Source organism: Epinephelus lanceolatus, chromosome 18, assembly GCF_041903045.1.
Source record: "Epinephelus lanceolatus isolate andai-2023 chromosome 18, ASM4190304v1, whole genome shotgun sequence".
NCBI lineage: Eukaryota > Metazoa > Chordata > Actinopteri > Perciformes > Serranidae > Epinephelus > Epinephelus lanceolatus.
The window spans coordinates 23,513,040-23,540,324 of NC_135751.1; the positions used below are offsets into that span (position 1 = coordinate 23,513,040).

At 41.8% G+C, this 27,285-nt stretch overlaps 1 long non-coding RNA gene across 1 annotated transcript in view; it reads right to left on the bottom strand.

Annotated features, from left to right (window-relative positions):
* The window catches only part of LOC117268539 (uncharacterized), a 79,351-nt gene that overhangs the window by 35,756 nt on the left and 16,310 nt on the right, over positions 1-27,285 (bottom strand). The gene's annotated exons all lie outside the window — the stretch shown is intronic.

Below are 27,285 nucleotides of genomic sequence, written 5' to 3' on the forward strand. Positions count from 1 at the left end.
TCAGACCATGAGCTGACTTGTGCAGTCCTGTAGGTTTTTCTGTCACTTTGAACCTAACAGTGCAATCACTCTCTAGAGTTACAGGGTTTCCTTTCTGAGGAAAACGCTTCACCTCAGACCCTCCTCCCTCCCGCAGCATCTGCAGCACGGTTCCCCCCTGTAAATCATACTGTCACTTCTCACACTCAGCACCTCTAGAGCGTGAGCACCCGAGCATGGTTTCAATTTGAGCCCTGAGCAAAGTTAATAAGTTTGAGATAAATTCAGCTGGCCTGGCTGGAGCTGATTTGGAGTGGTGTACGCTTTCGCCCCCCTGATTAGCCCTGCTCCTAAACTTCATTGGCAAAGCACAAAGACAGAGTCTGTTTCACCCTGACCCCTAATGCAGTGTGACCCATGCAGAGAAGCCTGTTATCATTGCTATTTAGAGAGTTCAGGTTACAGGTGAGTCAGGTACTAAAAAGATAATACTGACATAGCGTAGGCAGACTGCTAGCTGTGGGGGTTCACTTAAGAAGAATTATTGACAACATCCACTTCAGTGAATCTTCAATTGCCACGCAGAAATCAAGCTGGATCCTCAATCAAGAAATGGTTTTATTCACAAAGGTTAGATGGCGCGGAAAGCTGTCGTACAAGAGAAACTGACAAGTCAAACAAGTCAGCATTGTACCAGAAGTGAAATCATTCATAGTCATTGAGTGTGGCTTTCCACACATAAGTGGCTGTGCCAGTTAGTAAAATAAACCTCACATGGAGCTAATATTCATCCATGGTAACCTTTGGCAACTGGCGTGATGTTGGTAAGCACCCGTTTGGCCATCATTAACCAGCTGGAAGTGACTGCAGCCCTTTCTGCTTCCCACATGATTGGAGGCTACTACCCCCAGTAACCCAACGCAGGGGCCAATTATAGATAATTTAAGACTTAAGCAATTTGGACAGATTTCTGGAAATTACTGTAGAGGTCTTGTTGCTGTCGCCGAACAGAAATGAGAGTGGGATATTTTGACAGGTTTTTACCACAAACCAGTTCTCAGATACACAAAGGCAGAGGTTACATGGTGCCTAATATCCATGTGTTGATTGGGGCTAAAGTCAGGGGGTTAAGCAAGGTCTAGTTAGCTGGGTCCTGAATTACCACAGAGAAGGTTAAGCAAAACAACAGGCCTCCATCCCACCTGTCCACCAATTACCACTACATAAACACGATGGTCGGTCGGCTGCATGCACACGCATAAGATAAATTTACGTAGGTGGTCGGACTTCCCCAATTAAAGAATCTGACAACTGGAGACAGACTGAAAAATGCGCAGTTTGAGCCAAATGCTATAAAACCCCTGAGCAGTGACCAGTCTGGGCATGCTTTGGAGAGTCCACTGCTGGTACCGTCATTCATTACAACTGTATTTCAGGGTTAAATGGTGAAGTAAAAGACATATTACACAAAGCAGTGAGAGCCAAAACTGGAACAAAGGACAAAAAGATCAAGCTGGGTTTTTTCGAAGGTTTTCCTACCATGCTGTAAAATACAATTCAGCGGTGGCCCTGTAAGACACTCACACTTCTTCTCCTGCAATCTCTGGCCCCTGTGACCTGGCTGTGTTAACAGGTGGATGCACCCGTGTTTGCTGCCCGTCTCTCTGTGTTTGCCCATGATGGTCAGACAGGAAGCTGGCCAGACTGCGGTCAGCCTGAGCCAGTGCTGAATGCTTTCGGCTAGGTGTGAGGAAGACTTGGTGACATCACTGTTATGGGATAGTCTTCTGACGGAGGCGAAGAGGAGGAGACTCGCTGTGAATCTATTTCTGGCTCTGCTTATATACACGGCATCCTAAATAGGAGACACTGCTGTTCAATCGAAGCATGCTCAGAATGTAGCACTGGAGGGACAAAGAAATATTTGATGTGAACAAATACTTATAAGTATTCTCTAAGTATAGTCTCTGCTGTCTGTTTGTTGATTGGTTTTCTCATCAGCTCTTTATCCGACCATCTTCACACTTGGCAGGTGTATTGATGGGGACCCAAGGAACTGCAGTGTCGAGTGCAAGCTCTTGAGATCAACTAGACATATCAGAAGTCTATTAGGTACACACAGTGTAGTGTATTGAGAAGGGACCCCTATTAATTATTAAGGCCCAGACACACCAAACCGACCGATAGAATTAGTGGCAATGAAGGCTGACTGTTGTGGTGCCTCATGTCACCTGTGTCTCAGCCAAAAAGTTGCACTTGAACACACCGTAAAGACTACAGCCAACAGCGAACCAGCACATACGTTCTGTCCCTGTGTGAGATGAAGTCACTCTCCATACCAGCAGTCGGTGGAAGTCTGCATTATTCATAAAAAGGGAAACTGACAGGATGCAATCAAAACGCTAGTTAGCCAGTTAGCTCATTAACAACGCAACCCATTTTTAAAGGAGCAAATCGCAGTTTACCATGCCTTGGCAAACTTTAACACAAACAGTTTCTGCTAAAGAGCTTAATGGCTAAGAAAATTAATCCTACCTAATAAAACAAGTCTGATTTTAAACTCACGCCCTCTTGACTGTATTTGTTTGCTATCCTAACTTCCGTTTCTCTTCTCACGCACTGAGCTGAACTGCTTATCTTACCGATGGACTGATTAAAAAGCTGTTAATGGCTGACCAGTGCCAACGGTGTAGCTCACACTGCTAAAAGTAGGGTGACAGACGTTTATCTACAGCCCAGTACTGACTGACGGCTGACTGTCGGCCAGATGTGTCAACGCCCTACACCCCTGCACATCATGCTGGGTACAGCTTGCTGTCCATCGCCCGCTACGTTAAATTCAAGAACAGATGAAGAAAGAGAGACCGGAGATAATACATAGTGGCAAACTCAAACATTTCAAGCATCAGTGATGTAACTTCTGGAATGCTTTGACTACTTTTGTTACCTTAAATGGCCTGGTCCCAAATAGACGTTAGCAAATGATGCTAACTGGACGCAGCTATGTCATGGCAGATGCATTGCTCTGGAACCGAGGAAGCTCAGTGTTGAGTGTGGAGTTGTTTCAGTTCTCGAGGAAGAAATACCTGAGGCCAAACAGTCTGCCTGTTCCAAACAGGCAAGTTGAAAACTGGCTTTGACATAAAGCTGGGCATCACTTTTATGCTGAGTTGAGTCATGTCATTAAAGTATCTGCCCCTGGCATTTAGTTAAACCATCCAGGCATACGCCAAACCAGGACTAATCCTATGGTCTTCCTGCTGCTAGGCCCCAGTGTGTATCAGGGACTCCAAAAACAGTCATGTCTAATTACAATTGTGATGGTCATTCATTCAGGCCATGGGATTACAGCATTTGTGTGCATGTGCATATGTGTGAAAGCATGTGATTGTGTGTGTGGTCTCATTCACATCACACGTACATGCCCCCTCCCCACCGCTGGGCCGCGACCACTTCACCCAGAGACACAATTAAGAGCCCTGGCCGGAAAGCAGGCCTGAGCGGGTGGACGCTGAGACGAGACAGGCTCACCGGGCAGTTCCTTTCCCTCCTCGTCTCTGTAGGCTCCTTGGCAAGACGCAGACGCCCCCGAGATGTCAGGGCTGAGCAAGGGCGCAATTTGTCTCAACACAGCTGGCTGACTGCGGACCCGAAGCAGTCCCAACATGTAGCATCTCTCTTGCTTGCTTTGCACTGAGCCATGCATGCTCACACAGAAGGAAACAGGAAGGCCTGATCAGGCCAGCGTTTCACAGCAGTTGAGGTGGTCTGCATGTAGAGCTGCTAAACTCGCGGGACGTGGCCTCTGATAATTTTCTCTGCTGTAGGCCAGCTTTTCTTGAGAGGCAGTGAGAAAAGTATTGCTTTTCTCAAAGTCACTGCTGGGCTGTGTGCTACAAGGTCAATAATTACCAACAGATGCTTCTTCTGTCTTTATTTCTAATTGAGAACATTAGTCCATTGTTAGCCTTAATAACTGAGACATTTTCTACTGAATAGAAAATGTTTAGATATACAGTATTCATGTATTCAGCTGTCAGTAAGTGTGACAACTCACTCTATTGTACGATCTGAAGAAAATAACAGTTCCCACTGAAATTACAAAATTACCACCAGTGTCATCTGTCAACAAACTGAGACAAATCACCCCCTAAATGTCTATTCCAGAGTCCCTGGGGTCAAATGACAGTCCTGACTACATATAAAGGGCTATATTTAGGACAGTGTCTTGTATCGCCTCTAGCACCACATTAACCTCTGACCTCTAACTAGGCTCTAAGCTCCTGGTGGTTTACAGCTGGGACAACTACTCCGCACTGAGACTGGTGATAATTTATCTGCTGAGCAGTCCTAATACATGCACATTAACGTGACTCAAGAAAGACGTACTCCAAATAAGCAATGATAAGCAATCAATGGCTCTTTAGCTACTCTCAGAAGGTTGACGAGTGCATTCCAGCAGCTCCTCTACCATCATGTGCCCTTTTTCTAACAACATAAGCTCCTGTAGGTTTTTTTAATGGGGGGGGGGAACGATACATTGCTTTCTCATTGGTAGTAAACCAGTGTGTCTTTGTGTTTCGTTTTTGTTTGTTTGTTTTGTTTTTTCTGTTGTGTCACTTTCAATATCATAGACGGACCAAAAAACAGGTAAATAAACAGTAGAAAGCTAGCCTGGAAATCCAGACTCAAATCTAGAAAGATTTTGAGTCTGGCCCTCACTGATAGACCCTTCCTACCCAAGGGGTGGCACTAACTGAGGCATATTAAATGCCGCCGCACACAATTGGATAGCACGATAGCCAATCAGAGCAAAAAACAAGGTGACGTATTCATTGCACTAAGTCCCTGTTTGTTGAACAGTGGGGCTAACTGATATATTATGCTTTTGCCGTATCCCATCGGCAAAACAGCAAAAAGGTCCTTCCTGGAAGTGAAGGCTTCTAGGGCAGTCTACTGTTCCTCTCTCAAGGAGTGTAGCTGGCTTAGCGTTTCTTCCAAAGCTAAATTGAATGGATGCTGTCCTTCAGCAGCTGCCATCTTGGCTGTTTACTTTTCGACTCCTACGGCGCAGCGCTGTCGTCATCATGTTACGCCTGCCCACAGCCTGCCTCTGTCAGATAGACTGATCTGATTGGTCCGATAGGCAATTCAGCGGGCTCTACTTGTTGGGGCCAGATCCCCGTGCAGTGCAAATTCGAATTTGCGAGGTTAGTAGTTTCCAGGTTAGTAGAAAGCAGCATGGAGGCCAACGAAAAATGTTAAGGTGGTTACCTTCTTTTTCTTAACTCTACCTTGTTCAGTCTTTCTCTAAAACTTGGTGCCAACTACATTTTGAACGATGTTCGAGCACTGCTTGGATGGAGAAAGATTGGTGTTCTGTACCAGCCCAGCAGTGCATCATGCTGGCAAAGGGGCTAAAATTAGCACGTCCACCCAGGTGGTGTATTTTAAATTGAAGTCGAAGCTTAAATTCCAGTGGGAAAGGGGCTATGTAGAAAGAAAAGTGCAGGGGCCCCTCTGTTTTTAGGCTTGGGCAGTGTACTCAGAACAAACAAACAGATTTACGGCTTAGAAGCACAAGTGCTAAGTGAGAGTGTTGCGTCTCGTTGGTTTTCAGTGCGACTATCATCAGGCCTTTGAGCCTCTCTGATATGAAGTGTCAAGTGTTTGTTTAACCTTCACCTTTGATGTAATGAGCGAGTCTTGGTGCCATTTTAGTTCCAGTTTATTTCACTTAACATTTAAGGTCACCTAAATTACAAAGGTCTAGAAAAATAACATTATAAAATATGCAATAAATTTAATTCCAACACAGGAACAAAAAAAAACAACTTAATTCCAGCAGTTGTAAAATCTCCACTTCCTTATTTCCACGAGTGTCTAATTGATTGCCGGTGTTTGACACCCAGGTGACAGGTGTTTGTATTTCCCTTTCTGAAACCCACAGTAGGTTTATTTAGGTTTTCACACGCAGACTACATCCACTGCCCAGCTCCCGCTCTGTCCTATACAACAGGAGGACGGCATCATCTGTGTGACTCACATTTCTATCCGGCAGCCTGAAACACAGCTGAGGTCTTGGATGTAACTTAGCCCCTCGCCTCTATAACCCCAGCTGTAAAATGACACAACTCCTCAAGTAGCTCCTCAGCAGCCATCAAACCCCAAGTGCCTGTTAAAGCTCACTGACTCCCCCTCACCTCCACCATCCCACCCTTGTCTTATAAAACCAGGAGCCATAAACCACCACTGGGCTCATTTTTACTCTCTATGTGTCCTCTGTGTTGAGACGAATGGACAATTTAGACATAAATATGTCATGATAATATTTTGAATGTGATCGCTTCAATTGGGGATTCATGTTAGGCAATTTATTTTAATGGAGATCAGAGGTCAGACACTGCAAAGTAGTTGTTTAGTTTGTGTCTATGTGATTTCCAATGCAAACTGGAGTACTAGTGATTATCTACAGTCCAGCGACATTGATATAAATGGGAGACAAATTGTCTCATAATGTGCCAGTCACGTAGTCACCTGAACTGAGTGTGCACTGTGCACAATGTCCCAGTAATGAAGCAAACAGAAAGTGACTGGAAATTTTTATGACCAGCTTCCAGGCCGACACGAGGAAAACATCACCAGCCTGACTAAGTGTGCTGAGGAGTTGGATGTCAGACCCGAAACGCCCCTCCCGATCATCACACCACCCCTTCTACTCCGTGTTCTCACTCCACCCTTTTCCTCTGCCGCACACCCCAACTCCTCTCCACGCTGTGGACCAAGAAAAGTAAGATGGAAATCCTGGCTTTCCTTCATATTCGAAAGAAATAGAAAACTACCGACAAGATCAAACTTCACTAATGAACCATGAAGTTGTGAACATGGTTATTTGGAGGCAAATCATTGCGCCAAAAGCCAGGTGCTGAATCAACTCAGAAGAGTCGTTCAATAAAATATGTTTGACATATACAAATTCAGAAAATGTCATCCTACAGGTCGTAAACACTATAACTTAAGCATTCATTCTGTATTTGACTCAATTTTTAAACTGTTTAGCAAAGAAAACGCTGTGGAGTTTTGCATCTTATAGAGCTACATGGAAACAATTACTTCCTGGCAAATGCAGATCTGTTGGCAGATCTCTTCCTGAGTGTGTTTGTGTGTGTCTGTGTGCGTTCACATGTGTGTAGTTCCACTTGAGCACAAAGAGAATAATTGCCACTGAAACGTCACCAGGTTTCATTTGACAAGTGTGCTGAGCATCAGCCAAGCAACATCTGGACGCAAATGGAGAAATGACTGCCAAGCACATGCATTACAGCTCAGAACCTCTCTGCATGAAGATGCCTGCGAGGCTGAAAATTAGCTGAGAAAGTAGTGTAAAAGCTGCAGAGCGGGACCGTCTCTTTGTCTGCCACTGCGTGCTAATTCCACAAAATATAGCTAAATAATACAAATCAAGAAAGCAGCTACACAAATAATGGTACATGATGTTTGAGGGAAGAGAAGGGATAGTTGGTGGTAAAAGCTGCGCAAATACAAATAAAAACTACCCTAAAAATAAAGCTAAAGGTTATAGTTACCCCAAGGAAGCATAAAATCCTCATAAAATAAAGTCCTCTAATGCATAAAGATGTAATAAATATCCCTTTCAGTGTTTTTACAGGACATATTAACTTCACAAGTGGCTGCTATGACCACATCCATACACAACTCTGTATGTAGTGGCCCTTCTTTGTGCTTTTAAGCATTCAAGCCTGCAAGTTGAGGTCAATACTTGGAATTTGTGGTAATAATAAAATGTAATTAGCAGTTGTGAAAAGGTTAAAATAGGAGAGGAGACATCGCCGCAAAAACTGAGATGAAATAAATAAAAGTGAGCATTCTAATGACTGCGAAATGTCAGACAAAATCTTCTCCGAGTGAAATGATTTCAAGGGTACACTTGTGTTTAAATGTCAAACTTAACAGCAGTAGGCTACCTAAGTAAAAGGGTCTAGGCGCACACTTAAATCCAAGGCTGATGATGTTAAACCTAATTAGAGACCGAGATTCTCAGCGAGTGGAGAAATAAAGCATCATTAAACTCTCTTTGGGATCAGATTTCAGAGCTTGGAAAATGTGTGTAGCATCTATTCTCCGTCAGGTCAAAATTCACACCAGCAGCTTTAGGCTTTGACACACATCTGGCAGAGCAGAAATTCCTTATGTTTTCTAAGTCTGCACCATAGCGTCTGCAAACAAGGAGGGATACTGAAAGCCGTCCTCAGATGAACTCTGACCTGGTTAGCTGTGCCACTGAAATGTAGAGTGGTGGGCCTCTCTATTCTGCATGTTTAATGAGAGCGACTGACAAATTGAATATAAGTGCCTACTGGGGCAAGGGACGGGAGGTTGGTGGAGGGGGTTAGATGAAGAAATTAGCCACTGGGGCCTGTTCTGCGTTGGCTTTAAGTGAATTTGATTGACTGTAGGGGAGTGTAACTGAGCCAAGTTATGTCAAAAACAACGGTTAGCATTTCCTTTCCTTTGGTTGTGTAAAAGAATTTATCACTGTCAACAATATGTTTTCAGGTAATGTGTGTGTGAGGGAACAACAACCTGTCCTAGTGCTGCAGTGATAATGGACCTCCCAGGTTAGGAATTGCATTGATATTGGATGATTCTGCCCCTCCCATCAGGCATCCAGTGCCAACGTTTAGTGCCAGTGAAGGAAGTGGGGAGACCTTTAGGGAGCAAGTTGAATGGTAAGGGCCATCTGTCAAATGAAAGACAGGAATTAGCATCACCTCACAGACCTGTGATAAATGTTTCTTTTTTTTTTCACCTTGACCACACTCAAAACCTTACCTATGACCAAGTGTTTAAGCTGCCAAATCTTACAGGAATACTTCACCCCCCTAAATGATCATTTGTATACTGTGTTAGGCCGAATTTGGGAACAAAACTTTGTTTTTCTCGCACGCGTCTATGGTGAACAAAGAATCCAAAAAGTGTGAAAATTCTTGATGAATTAAAATCATAAAGGTCGATGTTTAACAACAGCAAAACAATGTATTTTTGCTGAAACATATACTTAAAACACTTCCAAACAAACAGTCTCACTCAAAGATAAGTAGTGGGCCTGTGCTGATATTACAAAAGTGTTTGGGAAGCACTGAGGGCATGGCTGGATAAATGAGACTTGGATTATACTTCACAAGTTGTCTGAGAGTCTGTAAACTGATGTTTTGATGTAGATTTGTGCTGTTAACGCGGACCGCTATGACTTCAATTCGTTAAATGAAGATCTCAGTTTTTGGATTCTTCGTTCATTGTGGAGGTATTCAAGAAAAACATAATTTTCTTCACTAAATCAACCTAACACAGGGTGAGAAAGGTTCATAGAAATTATCATTTGAAGAGTGGAGTTCCTTTAACCATACCTAACCTTAAAGGAAGCTACAATTTCTTACAGTTTGGGTTTTATCCTAGTTGCCTTGGCCATTGTTTCTATCGGTTGTGATAACACTGTACTCACCAAAGTACATCCTGAGATCTTGGTATTGGCAACATTTCTAAAAGGAGGCCGAAAGAGGCAACAAGCATGACCATGCAGGATGGAAACAAATGCCAAGGTTAGCTGAAGGCACAGAATGCTTCATCAGCTAACTGATACATTTCTTTCAAACTTAACATACATGTTTTTGTGGCAGAAAGACTATTTATATCACAGTCTCAAAGGTCTCTCCTCAGGCATCACAACACAAGTGCAGTGGCTACTTCACTGACCTGTCTCAGCCAGGCAGCCTGTGCACACACATCTGTTGCTGGTTTTAGAGTATTGTCCTCTTTCATATGCAATTCCTCGCATTTTGCAAAGGATAAGCAATAATTGTTGAGACAACTGTAAAATGGCCATCAGTTGCTGAGTGTTTTAGAAACCGTATGACAGCATGATAGACCGCGAGGGCTGTCCAGCCTGCAGTTGTCTGGCTGAGTGACTTGCTGTGAGGTTTCATAGGCTGGATTTTGCCCCGGGGGAATAGCAGCCGAGGCTGACAGCTTTAGGGCGGTGGGGGTGGAGGGAGAACAGGAAAGAGGTGGTGCAGAGCATTGGAGGCAAGGCCATGTTTTATGGCTTTGATTTCAGAAGGACACTACATCACTTGTATGGTGATGCTGGCTGAATGAAAAAACAGGAACGGAATGGGGCCGATGCACTGAGGTCCAGCGCAACAGGGAGGTGAAATGAAGAGTCCAGCAATGATGATGATGATTAGGCTTCCTTTGGCTAATGTGACCGCTTCGGGGCTGCCTTGCTAATCAAACTCTGGATTTTATGGTGGGATCAGTAAAGTAAACTTCATCTGGCTGCTGTCTGATTCAGCCTCGTGCACCTCATCGTTGTTCTGTGCCCTGCTTTGTTTCCCCTGTTCTTGGCTCAGAGAGCTGGCACAGACAGGGACTGAGACGTTAGTCTGTGTCTGTATTTCACTTGATTATAGACGTCTCTAGATCAAGCCCCTTCTGTGAAAGTCAACAGAACAGAAAAATATAGAGTTTCATAATTTCACAGACCATTTATAGGTCATTGATAGCATGTCATTCTGTTTAAAAGTCAAACTATGTACAACAACCTTCTTGTTCTCATATGAAAAGTTATAAAAATACTGTATTATAATGTAAACATGACCACTTTCTTTATTATTAACATAGCTCTTTTGGGGTTATTCTTAAATGTATTTCATACACGCCATGAGTTGCAAGTCATGTTTAATCTATTTCAAAGAAGTATGCCTCAAAGATAGACATCAGTTATACACATATCACTCTTTACGACGAAAGTTCAAGCAGATGCGGACTCCACAGAAAGATATAAGTTTTAATATGTGTTTCAAGGAAAAAATAAATACTACTCAGTTGTTCACAATAAAACTAGAAGTGCGAACGGGTGTCATGAAAGAGTCCTTGTGCAGCTTCATATGAGACACTTGTGTCCACATTTAAGCAATTTACAGTATCATAATGCCAACCCATTCCATGACTCCCGAGGTGATGGTAACAGAGAAATAGACGGCTGTCATTTGGGATGGCTATACACAGATGAGATCATTATTATGTAATTGGCTCTGCTTTTGCAGTCTCTCCCAATGTGTGAGAGCAGGCATCACCAGCGCTGGCACCCTGTGGATCGGCCAAACCTCAATGTTTGGAGAAAGGCCCACAGATCCACCATATCTGTTACAGCCTGCAGGGCAATAACTGGCATGAGACTACCGGCCTACGATCAAATTGCCTCTCACCGGCCGATTAACACTATTGGAGCCATCCAAATGGATATGAGCCTGTTAGTACTGAATGTAATGGAGGTCTGATTTTATAAAACTCAGTCTTTAAAAAAAAATCACACACACAGTGGAGAGTGGATTTTCTGTAATGCACTACACAGGACTTGATGGAATCCAGATTTCCCTCAGCACACTACAGGATGCCAAGGAAGTACAGTAAAAGGGTTACATTAACCATCCGCTGATAAATATTCATAAGCAGTCCATATTATGAAAACAAAATGGTTGCCATGACAAATAAATAACCTTTATTTAATCACTGTATCGTAGATGTGAATTAATGTTGTTTATGTTGCCTTGAATAAACCTGAAGGGATAACATTTAACGTCCCTCAGGTTAGTAACATTGGACCCATTATTCAAATAGTGAGTATTAATAAGAAACAATACAAACCTTAAATCCATTTCTAAACTAGATCGGCATCTGCAGGTAGGATCAGAGGCTAGCACATGTGGGACCAAGTCATTGTTTTGCAAGTCTCAAGTCTTTGCACTCAAGTCCAAATTCAAGTCCCAAGTTAAGACAGTCAAGACCCAAGTCCCACACTTTGAGTTTTGAGCCCTATGCAAGTCATAATTTGCTCTTTAACAGTTATTTGAACGAGAGTAAATTTACAAAATCCATGAATACTTCTTAAAAATTGTATTTATTTGTTAAAACAAGTTTGTTAGAACAAGTGCGACTAAACCTTATCATAAAAAAGAAGTGCTGACACGCTGCTCTCATAGCATGTTTTTGCCATGTCTTGTATTTAACTCATCTTATATTGGAAAAATAACTTTCTCTTCCCAAATTTGATTAGTGGAAGGTACCGAGTCAAAAGGCTCAAGTCCGAGTGATGCTACAAGACATTGGTGTTAAAATCCAAGTCGAGTTGCAAGTCTTTGTTTTTTTCTTGGAATTCGTCAAAATGAGTAGACAGTCCTCAAATTTGTGACTCGAGTCACGTGACTTGTTAAAAGACTGTTATTGGGCAATCCCAATATCAATCGGTATATCTATCTATCTATCTATCTATCTATCTATCTATCTATCTATCTATCCGTCCGTCTGTGCATCCGTCCATCTATCTATCTATCTATCTATCTATCTATCTATCTATCTATCTATCTATCTATCTGTCTATCTATCTATCCAGCCATCCATCCATCTATCTATCTATCTATCTATCTATCTATCTATCTATCTATCTATCATCTATCCGTGCATCCGTCTATCTATCTATCTATCTATCTATCTATCCATCCATCCATCCATCCATCCATCCATCCATACACCCTCCCACCCACCCACACCTGTCCGTCTGTCCGTCCGTCCGTCCGTCCGTCCGTCCATCCATCCATCCATCCATCCATCCACCTATCTATCTATCTATCTATCTATCTATCTATCTATCCGTGCATCCGTCTATCTATCTATCTATCTATCTATCTATCTATCTATCTATCTATCTATCTATCTGTCTATCTATCTATCCAGCCATCCATCCATCTATCTATCTATCTATCTATCTATCTATCATCTATCCGTGCATCCGTCTATCTATCTATCTATCTATCTATCTATCTATCTATCTATCTATCTATCTATCTATCTATCTATCTATCCAGCCATCCATCCATCTATCTATCTATCTATCTATCTATCTATCTATCATCTATCCGTGCATCCGTCTATCTATCTATCTATCTATCTATCTATCTATCTATCTATCTATCCATCCATCCATCCATCCATCCATCCATCCATACACCCTCCCACCCACCCACACCTGTCCGTCTGTCCGTCCGTCCGTCCGTCCGTCCGTCCATCCATCCATCCATCCATCCATCCACCTATCTATCTATCTATCTATCTATCTATCTATCTATCCGTGCATCCGTCTATCTATCTATCTATCTATCTATCTATCTATCTATCTATCTATCTATCTGTCTATCTATCTATCCAGCCATCCATCCATCTATCTATCTATCTATCTATCTATCATCTATCCGTGCATCCGTCTATCTATCTATCTATCTATCTATCTATCTATCTATCTATCTATCTATCTATCTATCTGTCTATCTATCTATCCAGCCATCCATCCATCTATCTATCTATCTATCTATCTATCTATCTATCATCTATCCGTGCATCCGTCTATCTATCTATCTATCTATCTATCTATCTATCTATCTATCTATCCATCCATCCATCCATCCATCCATCCATCCATACACCCTCCCACCCACCCACACCTGTCCGTCTGTCCGTCCGTCCGTCCGTCCGTCCGTCCATCCATCCATCCATCCATCCATCCACCTATCTATCTATCTATCTATCTATCTATCTATCTATCTATCTATCTATCTATCCGTGCATCCGTCTATCTATCTATCTATCTATCTATCTATCTATCTATCTATATTCTGTTGGAAGTGCCAATGAAGCACCAGTTCAATAAGTCAAATAGGCTGAAGTTTTAAAGAGTGTACTTTTTTTCCTCACAAAAACAACATGGTAGTGTTAAAGTAACATAATTAACGACATAACCGAGGCTGTTGATGGCAGATTTGGACCGAGCCAATATAGAATGACCTGTTATCATTCGTGTCAATAAGAAATTTATGCAGAACCCCAGAGAGTAGAGAGGTTGGGGAAGTGGAGTCAGTTTTCAGAGGCGATAAAAATCAGCTGGCGCCTGTTGAGGAGGTGCCTGTGAATGTCCTGTCACCGCCAAGGACAAAGACTCTTCCCAGTCACACCTAAAACAAGGATTTCGACCTTAATACTCACCTAAACGTTTGGTTCCTCACTCTACTAAAGTTGTTTGTTGTGTTCCATACTATACAATATCCAAAATATTTCACCTCTAACCTTTTGCAGATCTGGTTACCTTAGAGAAACCCACTAAAGAAAAGTCGAAATCAGTCACCTAAAACCAAGTGCCACCTCAAGGCCAAATGGCAGTGCTCATGAACATGATTCTTGTATGATACTTAAATTGTCTTCCCTCAACTCAAGTGAAATGCTGCTCTCCTACCCTTTCCATCTCATATTCTGTGTCGTTTTTCCATACCGTTGTTTTTCCTCACCATTAGCCTTCACCTTTAACTGAAAATTCAAGCCCCCGGAGGGACTGCACGCGTCTTTGTCACACCCTCTCCCTCCCTGGGCTTGTGATCTTTAGGCTGGTGAGAAACATGCAGAGGTTTTCCTTTTCCTTCCTGTTCCATGCACAACTTTAAGTGGTAACCCAAGAGACCTGGATTGGGCTTACTGACAAAACTTTCCACTCCCCCACACGCTCCCCGCCCTGGGTTTATCAACCGGACCTCATCTGCTCCTTCTTGGGGTCTGCCATCTGCATGGTCTTCTGTATAGAAACCCATTATTAAGGAGTTAGGCCTCAGTGAGCAACTTCAACCAAACTAAAGTGTGCTGAAGCCACAGTTTCAGACCACAGGAGTGCGCTGAGGTGTAGGTGCCGGGTAACTCTAGATTTTTAATTACAGAGTGTGCATGGCGGTGTGATAAGAGGGTCACGGCTTCCTGATAACCTGTTTGGTGAGTCAGAGGCTGTTTGTCGCCCAGACCGAGCGTAAGCTGTGAGAACAGGACAAAACCTCATCTTTGTGTCAATACGTCTCTCTGAACTTCCTATAGACTCAAAGTAAGTGCCGCCATCTGCTTTCACCTCTGACAGCTGATACCACACACCTGAGTCACGACTCAAAGTTTCCTCCCTCCAGAGCACAGGAACAAATCTGGGGGTAACAATGAGAACACGGTTGATTTTAAAGAGGCCAACAGTGTCAAAGCTGAAAATGGCTGAGTATGATTAGTTTATTTAGACTTATTTCAGATTATTTCAGAGCATGCAGACAAATGGATGATAAAATTCAAACCAGGAAGTCCAGTTTGAGTAACACGTCCATGAGTTACCGTTCAGGCTGCGTTTTCCTGACCAAACATGACGCGAGTCCGAGGCAGTTATAACTAAGCCCGGCCCAACCCCAACAGACTTTCTGATTTTTAAGTCTGAACCTGACTCGAGCCTGACGTTTGTTACCTGACATTGTTATTGTTATCATGGTTACAGCTTGTCTCTTTACCATGATCACACATGGACACTGTATAAATGACCATCAAAAGGCTACTGTTACGCACAGTCAAACACGCCGCACGCACAGCAGTGCAGGACCACACTGTACACACACTCAGTTGGAGCTGAGCCTGTGTTGCGTTCAGGCATTGTCACGTAAATAACAAATTCCAGCACTTGAATAGGTCAGAGCACAACACAGCAGCATGTCAAGTGAGCCGAACCCCAACCAAACCCAAACAAAATTTCGGATTTGTCATCCAAACCCAGCCCGACCCATCGGGTTCCGCAAGGTCCCACTGGGCTCACGTTGGCTATCCACACTGTAGCCCAAACACACCAAAATAAAATCAAAGAACCAGCGGCAATGAAGGCTGACTGTTTCGTCGACTCGCGTCACATGTGTCTTGGCCAAAAAGTTGCACATGAACACACCACAAGCAATATAGCCAATGGCTAACTAGCACATACTTTCTGTGCCTGCATGAGAGGAAATAACTCTCTATACCAGCAGTAGTGGTAGTTTGTATTTGTCACCAAAAAAGGCAAACCGAAAGACCGACAGGATGGATTCAAGATGCTAGTTAGCCAGTTAACATATTTACAACACAAAGAACAAAGGATATTTACAGAGCGCTAGTGAACAATAACATGAACAGTTACCAATAACATAGTAAATAGCGAGGTCAGTGACTAAAAATATAATCTTACTTAATATGATAAGTTTGTATCGATCTTACTCTTGACTTTAGCTATTTGTTTACTTTCCTCACTTCTTTTCTTGTGCGCTGAAATGAACTGCCAGTCCCCGGGCAGGCTCCACCATCTCCAATGGCATTTTTAACATGCTAAATCAGCCAACGAGGGCTGACTTGTGCCAACAGTGTTGCACACATGGCAAAAACTAGGGTGAAAGACGCCCACCACATGGCCAACATTGACTTACAGCCGACTGCTTGGTGTGTCAGGGCCATTAACCATACTGTAGTTCCATTCAACAGGCTAATTTTATAATAATCTTGATTATCTTGTGCATACTGACACTCCCTCAAACATCCCTCCATTTATCATGACACTAAGACAACCAACTGGTGTGCCAGCTAGCTAACCTGTGGTGACCTCACCACTCAAGTGCCAGGACACAGGAAGGCATCGCAGACAGGACAACACTGAGCTCTGCAGCAAATCTAATAAACCAGTTACAGTTTTCTTTCTCCCTCCAAGAATAGTAACCAAGCTGCTCAAATATTGTATCTCAGGAAATAGTGGAGGACAATTTCCTTTGAGCGTAACATTAGAATGCACGAGCCTGGCTCCCGGAGGTTCGGGGCCACCACTGCTGGGCCGCTCCAATTAGATGGCGCTTCCCTGCTGTGGCCGAGCCAGCCTGAACACAGGAGCACCCGAAAAGGAGCTGGAGGAAGAAATGGAGGAAGGAGTGAGGGGAGACACACACACAGCCTGGAGTGTTGTATTATACTTGGCACGTATCTCGCCTAACGTCTCTCCCTGTCTATACTTCTGGCCCCTGAATATGCTGCAAAGTGATCAAATAAGGAGACGAAAACATGTAAAGATGGAGAGAGTGAAGACAAAGCTCCTCCTGCTGTGGCCGACTGTTATCTTTGATTTTTTTTTAAAAGTGAATATTTAAAGGAATCTCTTCATTTTCCTGAATTACACTTGTTTTGGATTTTATCATATTGCTTACTGACGAAAAGGAAAAGTGACAGAATACACTGGTGAATCCAGTCAAGTGGAAAATTGTTGGAAAGTCTGATTCCAAATTGTGTTGACTCACACGTCACTCCCTTCTAAAAAGTCAGTAAATAGCAGCTCCAGCAGCCATGTAGAAACCACACGGAGGCCACAAAAACTGCTTGTGTTTTCTCTCACAACTTTCCAAAGTTAGTAAAGATCATCTGATCGATTGTAGACAACTTGAAAAAGTTAGAGAAAGGCTAAGTTATTTTCTCCTTTTCAGTAACACACATCTAACAAAGTGCAACCCTCTGATTGTTGGTGTTCCCCAGTTCTTCCAGGCTGTGGGTAATGAGTGGTCTACAACATTTGTTTCTTCCTCTTTGTTTAATTTTTACCAACACGGCAATTAAGAATGAGGCACTCACTCTCTCTCTTGTGTCTTATTCATACCTGTCCCCACAAACCAAGGGCAGGTAGGAACCAATTAGCTCATGACCAAGGGAACACAATGACTCCACTTAAACACCACACATGAAAATGCAAAGTACTATAAATGACAATGAAGTAATAATTTACCAGTAACTCAATAATGCTGAATCTATTACTACATAAATATAAATAATGTACTCATTAATAAATATCACAGTTACTTAAGTAATAAAATAACGCAAAAATATAATGTGTGCAGTAATTATGGTTACAAAAGCAACTTCACTGCGACCCCAACTCTCTATCACAGTGATTGTCTGGAATGTTCTCTTTCAGTAATGAGTCAAGATATACCCCAATGCTCATATAAAAACACGAATGAAAAACTGTAAACACAGTTGTGCTGAAATACAAATCAAAATGTGACACATTAGCACTTTCCCAATCTCTAAACTTCCATCCAAAAGTTTCTGTATGATTAAAGCCTGTAGGGCCAATATTTCAAGCTGATCTGGTGTAGCCAACAGAAATCCGAGCCAAGATTTTTCTTCTGTGCGTTCCATCATTTCAGCTGATCTCTATAAACTGATACCTCCATGTGAATGTTGAGACATTTTTAATAAGCTAATATAAAGCTAACACGTCACATCATAGCCAGTGGGTTCTGAGATTGCATTTGAGCCAATGCGTTCCGCTTCTCCATATGGACTGTCTACCATCATTCAGATGTTATTGGTCAATATTTCTCAGACTACAAATGGAAACCAAGGGTGTCCTTTATAAAAATTGAGTATGCACAAAATGAGTCCTAAAAGAGGACTCAGATTATAGAAACTGTCAAAAAAAAAATTGGCGCACACCATTTTTGGCTTTTGTTCGCACATGCAGAATATTTCTGATAAATCTTGCTCTGTCGTCTACAGACTCTTCATACATATGCAGTTTATAGATATTAGCACTTTTCTTGCCTGCAAGTGGTGATATAATTTTTATATATACAGTACATCAACTTAAATGATTTAATATAGTATAAGTACCAAAAGTAAAAGTACTCAGAATGATCTATTCCAGCACAATATATTTACTGGATATTAATCAGTGATAAATTAATGTCTTACTCACTTTACTGTAATATCAGAGCTGCTAAAGGTGGGGCTAAGTTTTACTATGTTATATACTACTGGTTAGCTTAACCTATTACATCAAATATTCCTTTCTTCTTTGTCGTCTTCTTCCTCTTATATTTTGCATTAAAAATCTTAATCTGCAAAGTAACTAAGACATCCAGCAAACGTAACAAAGTTAAATGTAAAATATTTCCCTTTGAAATATAGTGGAGTACAAGTAGAAAGTAGCGTAAAATGAAATATACTCAAGTAAAGTACAAGTACCTCAAAACTGTACTTTAGTTAAGCCTTGTTCCCACCAAGTAGACTGGTTCAGTTCAATTTGTTACAAATTGTAATTGTTATTTTTGCGTTTCCTTTGTCAAAGGTTGTGGATGGTGCCAATTAAACTGTTCTTTTCTGTCACGTTTTTTGTCACACCTCTGTTAGGATACCTAGCACACTGCTCCCATAGAAATACCGCAGTCCATTGGTTAGTCGATACAGAATCTACACTCTTGCTCCGACTACAGCGGACTGTAACAACTGTTCCCACGGTGGCATATTTACATACATTAGTCAACTAGAACTAAAAAATTAACAATCAGTGAGGTGCAGACATTCCCCTGGTGAAGAAGAAATACAGCAAGAGCAGGATGGTGCAGTGACGCAGCTATTACCATCTGATAACAACTCTGTCTACATTGAGAGTACTGTCTGGGGTGGAAACGCATAACAAATCTACTTTTTAGATAGATATATGTAAGGGTTATGCACAGTTCTAAGGGTACTATGCAGAAAGTGTTTGGTGAAAACGCAGCTTAAATGTACTTAATTACATTCCACTACTGGCTGGATGATGCCAGTTGAGCAGGTGCTGAGTAGTAGTGGCCCACTGTATCCGTCACAATAATATAGAGGTATAAAATTATTTGATTGACTTCTTGCTGTGACTCTATTGTGGAAAAGCACTCTGTCATACAAAAATTGGAAGTTGATGGCATTTTATTTTTGAACATAAATGATAATATAGACCACTATGTTTGCACAAGTAGTCCTAAAGTAGGACAAGACTTGAATGATTATTGTCTAAATATGTATGAAGATGAACACGTTACCTTCAAATGTGTGTGTATGGTCATTAAATGCAGTTCGTTGACCTTCTCTTTTTCCTTTGCCCTGAAATAGGATTTATCAAGAATAGACTTGGCTTTCCCCATTGTAATAAGACACTGTTTTAAAGCCCTTGAAGTATGCCATTGTTCATTTCACCCCTGCCCTTTCTAAACGTATTAATCCCATTGCCGTGGTCTAATGCTGAAATCCCCAGTGGAAACACCTAAGAGGCCTGGATCTGCTCGACCACACAAGATATTCCCATTTCCCCTGCAACAAGTGATATCAAAGGTATGACTGTGGTCACTGCTGAACAGCTAAGAGGAAGTACATCTGTAGGCCGTCCATTTGTGAGCATTCAGCAAAGGTTTGGATACTGGCTCTGATGCAGGTGCTATCCTCTGGAAGGTGATTAGATATCATCACTCTTTCATTAACTCAGTATTTCTAGTATCACGGTGACTGTGTAGAAAGAATGGTCCTTTTCATCGGCCGTCCCAACTAATGAGCCCTGCTGAAAGGACCAGGTTAAGGTGGGAGGATAATGAAACAGGAGAGAAGGGGGGAGAAATATGACAAAAAACATGACACCAGGGATCTGTGAAACACTGCAATGTGGGTGCCTTCTACATGTAAATATTTAAATATATGTCTTAAAATTGTTCCCACTTCAGTATCACTATGATCATTAAATATGGGTACTTCCTTAGCTAAAAACTTTCTAGTGAGATTTTTTTTTAAAAATGATGTAAACAAGGGCATGTGACAGGACTGAAAAGAGGAAATTGGGAAACACATTAGAGTTTATTTTTAGGTTATGGCACTGCAGGCAACAACAAAGGTCTTGTTTCACCTGATCATAGAAACAGGTGGGAGGGGAGAGGGGCTGAATATTCCATTACGTAGACCAGACCTGAGCACATACAGGTTCTTTGTGAAAGGTGTCTCTGTGTGCAGGCAGAGGTGCCACACTGACATCATCCAGAGCTGTGGATGGGACTTTTCATGTGTTGTGGTGCCAGGGAGCTGCTATAGTACTGTCAGCCAGCCTGAGTCAGCACTGCGCTCCAGACACAACTGTGCAAGAATCCATGATGGAAGAGAGCTTCACAACTTACACCGCATTTCTGCTCAAAACCACCTAAACATGACGTCTTGGCACTAAGGGATTAGTACATTTCAACAACACTGGATTTTTGGATAACTCATTGTATTTAAAAATACAGTTATTATAAGGGTTACGAAGGAAAACACTGGTGATATAGGTCTTAGACCTAAAGTAAGAAGGACTGGTTGCCTTTGGAGTGCTGAAGCAGGTGAATTTGTTCTAGAAATTCTGACTATGAAATTGTTTATGGGTCGCGAATGAAATCTGGACAAAACTCAACTATAAAGCGGCTAAAAATGATTTAATAAAGTCTAAGGTATTCCATAAATTCCCTTGTGATTATAGTAGTAAACAAGCTGTTTATATTAAAGGTCCAGTCGTAGGATTTAGGGGCATCTATTGGCAGGAAATTGTATATAATATCCATAACTATGTTTTCATCAACCTGGTCTCACTCCGAAGTCGTCGAAATCCGGTGATTGGGCGGTTATTTGCAACATCAGACACTGACGAACAAAGCCACCCTTTAACATCGGCATGATAAGTGGCTGGTCACCTTTATAGTTTAACGGCACTCAGCGGCTTCGGGGGGAAACGTGGCGGGAAAAGAACGGAAGTTAAGACGGCAAAAGTCCGACAAGGGATGGGAGGGGGGATGGGTCTGACTTTCACCCAGGAGAGCAGTGTTCAATCCCATAAGATTATAAAGCCAAACCTTGTTCTTTTTTCCTAAACCCAACCATTAGTTGTTGGAGGAAAAAAAATGTCAATTCGCATTGCTGTACTGATGTAGTACGTTTATTTTGACAGAGACTGTATGTAAACGTTAAATTTCCTGTGAAAACGGGAGTGTAATTTGAAAGAAGACAATGCATGTAACAGGTATAACTTGACACAGCGTCCCAGAACGTCAACAACCAATGCACCCAAGGTACCTTTCAGGTGGTATCTGGATGACCAAACGTCGATAGGCGACGAGGTCAGAGTGAGAATGTGTTGTTTTCATTGGTTTATAATCACCTGAATATAAGAATCATTGTGTTTTTGTTACCTTAAAATGAGCCATCTAAATCTACATAAGGAGTGGGTCCTCTGCCATGGTGTCCGCCATGTTGTTCTACTGTAACCCAGAGCAGACAAAAGCAAACACTTGCTCCAGATATGGCCATTCACATTTTTGTGTGCGTTGCCCAACGTAGTTCTACTACAGCTTGGCACGCGGGAGAAGTTTTGGTTCTGCAACCTCACCACTAGGAGCCATTAAATCCTACAGACTGGATCTTTAACAACTGGATAACACTTTGTAATCTTTGCAGAGCAGTGGCCTCTATGGCCATGAGTGGAAATTACAGCATAATGACACATTAAAATTGAATTGATTTTCCAACATTTTCTGAGGTGGGTTGCTTTAATGTCTACTTTCTTGAGTGAAAAAGTACATTCTTGATCTTGGAAACTGTACTTTGACAAGAGGAAAATCTCAACTTGAGGTCCACTTACTTACTTACTTTATTGATCCCTGAGGGGAAATTGTTAAAGCAGTCTGTCTGGATGGAGTTTGCTCAAACTAGGTTTTTGTTGCTCCTCCAGAAAGAAATGTCATTAAATGCGAAAAGACAGTAAAAGTAGAGAAAGTAAAAAAAGACTCAGTATCGTCAGTAACACAGAAATAGCTTAGTTTAGCAAGTAGCAAGTTTACTAACATTAGCCAGCATGAGCTACTGGTCATACAAATGGATGTCTAAAGAGAAATCAATACAGTGTTAAAGGTGAGCACCTGTTTATTCCTATGAAAGTTGCTCATCGGCGCATGAAGCCAAAAAAGCTCAGCTCCCACAGTCTGAAATTACCAGGATCTTCCACATACTAGGGCCCATAGTGCAAGCACACTTGGGTAGCCAAAGGCGGCTGAGCAGCTAACTTCCGATTTAGCCCTCCACTAACTTCTAGAATTCTAGACTTTCGAAATGTTGCTGGACCAAATGCATAAATTAACAAGTCATTTCACAGGGGATTTGACAGGCAAAAAAATGCACCCACTAATTTACAGATGTCTCTTTCACAATGTATGTCTACGGGCAAGAGTCTTTTTGGGTCCCAATGGCATCACATAATGGACCCAGAAGTTGTAATTCCACATTTGGCCACTATGTTAAATTGGTTTCAAAGCCCTGCACTGTTCCTGGGGGCTTAGTCATACCAGACCAAGTAAGGCTATAGAAGCAAAAGTGCAACTTGGGCGAGGGTGTGTTTTATTGCTTCTGAGTTAAACTTTTCACAGGTAGACTGTGTTATTTTGTCCTTTTAAAAGTAGCATAGCCTCAGTTTTTACTTGTATCATTGCAAATAACAGTGACAGCACAAGACAAGTGTTATTTCACTCCATTCTTTTAACCTGTCACCTGTTCTTTGTTGAATGGACCCCTGTTGAGGATGCGAACCCATGATTAGCCTCTGCAAAGACCCAGGTGATGTCATAACATTTTGTCAGCACTCTGAGAATGAGCCATTGTCATTAGGACATAATTACAGGTCAGGCTCTACTATTGGAAATGCAGGAGAGTGACCTGCAGAGATCACACTCGGCTTTAACAGCATTTCATTGTCATTTGAACCGACTCAGAGGTCACTTCACCCCAAGGCACGGAGGGAAACTTGTAGTCACTCAGCAGAGTTCAATACTGGATGTGCTTCTCAGGTGTGTTGTCAGAAAGATTCAATGGTGAATGTGAGGATTTTATGCAAGCAGCTTCTCTAGGAATTAACAAGACACAGATTCCATTAGAAGAATTTTGTGTATTTTCAGTGAAGCTATTTTTTGTTGCTGTTTTATTGTGGTTTAACATAAAACTATGGCTCGATGTTGGCTCCTATCCAATGCCCATGATGTTTATCAAGAACTATTGGTTCTACCTCTCTCTCCGAGACCATCATGCATTTCCTTCCCTGCAGATACACTATCAATGAGTGCCCAAGGTGTTTCAGTTTACTAAAAGCCAGGAGGAGATAAGGCTGAGATTACAGTGGCACTATCTGCAGAGGAGGCCAGAGAAAGGAGAAAATATACAAGAAAGCGTGCGGCAGCAATTACCACACACTGCTGGTCACACAGGGGTGAAGGCCAGAATACATTTGTTTCCCAGTTGGACTTCTTTAGTGGCATAGCTGAGCTATCTCATGTGTTATCTGACCTGATGATGGAGGTGGCAACTGCTGTGTCAATTAATAATTGCACGGTTATCACTGTTAACGCAGCTTATGCATGAAGAGTATAATTTGAAATTAATGCTTTACTGCTATTTTGCATTGGTCTTACTTTTTAAATACGTACAGTACATTTTAATGTTTTCCAGAATCTAGAAGAGAGCTGTGGTCTTCGAGTGTCTGCATGCTTTCGCCCCTTAGTCACACTGGTGAAGCCACTGGGAGCTGTTGTGGTTCTGCGTGGGATATCAGGGAGGTGTGAGAGAGTCAGAGCAGGGAATATAAGCCCATCCTTCTGAAGGTGTCAGGACCTTGATAAGTCCTGTTTAAACTTTACCCTTTGCAAAATGCCATGTGTCAACAGTTCCCCGTGGCCAAAGTGCTCTGATCTGGTTAGGCAAACACCTGGGGCAGCCCTTCCATCCCTTCAAGACTTTAGCTGACGATGGGCGAGGGTACGAGGGTCCTACGACCAAACTGGCCCGAACTTTTTCAAGAATTAACAAACAGACAGGTAAATTGACGAGGAGCCGCCAGTGGGAGCAGCCGGAAGGAAAGTTCAGATGGTTCGCCGACAGCATTTTCTCACTTCTACCTCTTGCAGTCTTCTGCCATGTCTAGGGCAGTTGGCACTAGTCGCGGAAAGTCTCAGACAGGTGTTATGTCGGTTGTGAGTGGTTGAAGCCACCTTTGCCTCCGCTGCCTCTGCCACACTATTTGTCACTCAGTGACGTCTTCTAATTCTTCATGGGTCTCGTGGAAGATAATTTAAACGCAGCAAAGGTGTCAGTGCATTTCTTGCTATTGCAACATGTCTAATGGATCTCAGCATTTTACGTCCTGATTCCTCTTTTAGGTCAGTTGTTTGACAAACAGTCTTAAAAGGCAACAACGCAAAAATTTCAGAAACTTACTGTGCTATCACCCACACATACACAACACTAAAAGTTTTTTAAAAAGAGAAGCGGTCTGCCCAAACATTTGCAGTGGAATCTGAGAGAGCTAGGAGAGGTGGAAGACATGATTTGGCAGTTTACCCCCACTGTTTGCCTCAAAATTTTGACGCCATGGCTCGAAGTCAAGCTGAGAAGTTTCCCAAGACCTGCTCGGCCTGCAGCCGGGTATTCCATGTTAAGCTGTGAGCCTGGCCCCCAAGGATCTGTGTGTCCCCCCCGCCCCCAAGCGTAAGTCAGTCTGCAGGGCACCTCAAACCCTCTGCAGTCAGCACTGCGGGGGCGCGAACATGCCCGACCACACCTCTGATGCCTCTGTGTTATAGCCATCACTGGGTTTCCTCCTCTGCATGCTGAGACCCGTCACCTCTACAGCTCAGCAAACTCATCTGGCAACAACACAGCTTAAAAACTGAAAATGACATAAGACATTTACCTCTAATGAGACACGGTATGTTGTTTTGTACTAACAAAACTTAAGAGTATCATTTGCTGCTTGACATGAGCTGCAGCCCTGAGAGGCATCTCAGAAGTTACTCTTCATTGAGGGAAATGGATCAAGGATTTCAGCCCAAGTACAGAGAATCAGGTTACTTTGAACTGATACAAAATCAGCACAATTATACCCATTAACTACCCATGAAACAAAAACAACTTTAGTTTTTCCAATCCCCTCTGTTTCTCACCCACATGAACTTTGGAAGAACAACATTTCTAAATTGTATGTCATCTAGTTGTGTGCAGGGAAGCTGACAGGCCACAGCCTTGATTCAACCAATAAGACACAGAGCAGAAATAGAAGGTATATCTGATATGTGACATAATAGGCTGTTTTTAATGAAAAAGTCAGGGTCAAGATAGACTGAAAAACTCTAACAGGAACCTTGAACCTTTATGGAGATAGATGATATTTATAGGAAACGTTTATTTTTAGCAGTGAAAGGCACCGAGTACTGACAAAGACAATTACTGAACAAATACATTCTGCAATGGTATGATAAAGATATGATAAAATGTGAATTTATATTAAAAAATGAAAATATTTTGCATATCCTTTTACACAGTCCTCATGTAAGTTGTCTTACAGTTATAAAATCCTAGACTGCATCTCATCAGCACCTCTTATACATATTATGTGTATAGAAAAGTCCTTATAGACTTAATAAGGGAATGGATTTAATCAGATTTTACTTTATCAGAAGTCTAAGAAAACAAATATTTACTTACATACTTTCAGTGTGTGTCTGTCATCTTAAATGACCAAGCTACACATTTACACACCTTAACTAACAGAATTCCTTTACTAATACATTCGCTGTACTTTTTTTAAACTGATTATTAACGAAATCAAAACGTTGTGATAAAAATAGAAAACCTTCGATCTTTTCATGTCTATCCCTCGACTCATAACTTACAGTCGGATTTGGTTTCTAAAATTGAATACATGGATTATAGTGACTGAACCCTCTCAACAAAGTGTCCTTTGTCCACCGAAAACAAGTGCTGGAGCAAATCCAGCAAAGTAGATTTTAGTGTTGCGACACGTTTTTGTTTTGCTCCGCTCTTTCCACTGTCTTTACATTTAAACGTGTTTGCGTCTCTAAGGAAAATTCATATATGTTAAATATAATATCATATTTAAAATTGCCATGCATTTATATTATTGTTAAGTTAGTAACATTATGATCATAATAATCCCCATTTTCATTATTATTCGAGTATTATAATCGTTATTATCATTATTATTATTACTACTACTACTTTTATTATTATTATTATGATCATTTTTATTGTTATTATTTTCATATAGATCAATGTATTAATGGTAAAAAAAAAAGCAAATAAATTACAAATCAGTAGTCATAACACAATCAATCAATTAAAAGAATAATCTTCAACCTGTTTAGAAAGAAACCCCTGTTTATCTCAAGACATTATGGGTGAAGTTGGAGATACATTCATGTGCCCTGTTGATTCTTTTCAAGACGACGAAATGTTTTGTTTTGCAATCTGCTCCAACAATAACTCGTCTGCCGGAAAAAGGGAAGGCACAAAACATAAATGTTGAGCGGGAACTTAATGTTTGAAATATGATTTTGTAACACCCTCTTAGTTTGCTCCGCTCACTGCAGCCCCTGCTCGGTTGCAAGGCTCCCTCTCAAGTTTCTGGACTGCTGTCTCCCCCTATTGGCCCCTGCGCTCCTCTGTGCAGAGCTCAGCAGCCAGACTGAACTGTCTGTGTGCAACAAACACTTTGGACGC